Source organism: Cebus imitator, unplaced genomic scaffold (assembly GCF_001604975.1).
Source record: "Cebus imitator isolate Cc_AM_T3 unplaced genomic scaffold, Cebus_imitator-1.0 Scaffold381, whole genome shotgun sequence".
In the NCBI taxonomy this organism is placed as follows: Eukaryota; Metazoa; Chordata; class Mammalia; order Primates; family Cebidae; genus Cebus; species Cebus imitator.
The window spans coordinates 1,048,946-1,050,448 of NW_016107696.1; the positions used below are offsets into that span (position 1 = coordinate 1,048,946).

Here is a 1,503-nt window from a genome sequence, read left to right on the forward strand (position 1 = left end):
TTTAGTAGAGACGGGGTTTCACCATGTTGACCAGGATGGTCTCGATCTCTTGACCTCGTGATCCACCCGCTTCGGCCTCCCAAAGTGCTGGGATTACAGGCGTGAGCCACCGCACCCGGCCTGAATCAGTATTTTTCAAAGTGAGGCCCTAGGTACTGAAAATTCTCTTAACTTTTTTTTTCAATTTTTCTTATTTGAATTTCTGTACAAATAAACATTTACATATAAGCAGTACATCAGTACAATCAAATTTAAGTAAATACAGTCATAATACTTCAGTGTTCTTGATTCTGATTATGAATGTGTTACGACATAAAGTCCACATAAGAGGTTCAACAGAAAAGTGGCAAGAGAATTGAGTCAATGCATAGCATGTTTTGAAGCACACCGAACTTAAACTTCAGTATAGAAGTTAATCCCTTAGTAAGAAATTGTTTTGACAGACCCTTACAACAGTCCATAAGTAGTAAATATATATATCATGAATTTTTATTTTTTCTTAATATTTAATTTTAGATTTAATTGTATGATAGTCACAGAAGCTAATACCTAGTTTAATTTAGACACACACACACACACACACACACACACACACACACACACACACAATTTTTAAGGGGCTTTCTAAGAATTGTTTTTCTTAAAAAGCAATCTGAATATTTAACCATTATTTATTTATATATTTATTATGATATTCCATAATAAGAGTTACTTTACTATACTAATGTAAAGCTTGTCAGATAACACATAATCAAAATTGTATGAGTTTTTAAGTTTTATTTTTGACTAACACAAAATAATTATACGTATTTATGGGTTTCAATGTGGTGATTCAATACATGCATGTGTTGTATAATAAGCAAATCCATCACCTTAAACGTTTTTCTTTGTGGTGTGAACATTTGAAATCCTCTCTTCCAGCTATTTTGAAATACAGCATACATTATTGTTAACTATAGTCATCCTACTGTGCAATAGAACACCAGAACTTATTCCTCGTAACATTTTATCCACTGACGTGGGGTTCTTTTAACCTCATTTCTTCTTAATTTTAGAAAAGGATATAACAGTAGAAAGCCCTGGTGAAGAGACATGGGTTCTAAGTATTTATTCCTTTTCTATTTCTGCAACCATTGTGTGCAGATATAACTACTGGAGCCGATTAACAGTCATTTGTGCATTCTATTTTACAGCATACTGTTTTCATTATGTTCTATAAAAAACATCAAGGCATCACAATTATCATGTGTTCCCTGCAGTCAATACACACAGATAAAAAGAAGAAAGTACATCACACATAATCCCAACTCCCTAAAACACCTTTTTAATATCCTAGTTATTTTTAACAAAATGTTTTACAGGAAACTAAGGCAGGAGGATCACCTGAGGTCAGGAGGTAGAGGTTGCAGTGAGCAGAGACTGGGACACTGCACTCCAGCCTGAGCAACAGAGTGAGACCCGATCTCAAAAAAAAATATGAAAAATTAGCTGGGCGTGGTGGCA

General features: G+C 34.3%; 1 protein-coding gene across 1 annotated transcript in view; it reads right to left on the minus strand.

Annotated features, from left to right (window-relative positions):
• NDUFA5 (NADH:ubiquinone oxidoreductase subunit A5) overlaps window positions 1-1,503 on the minus strand; it is a 15,900-nt gene that overhangs the window by 10,570 nt on the left and 3,827 nt on the right. The window lies entirely within an intron of this gene.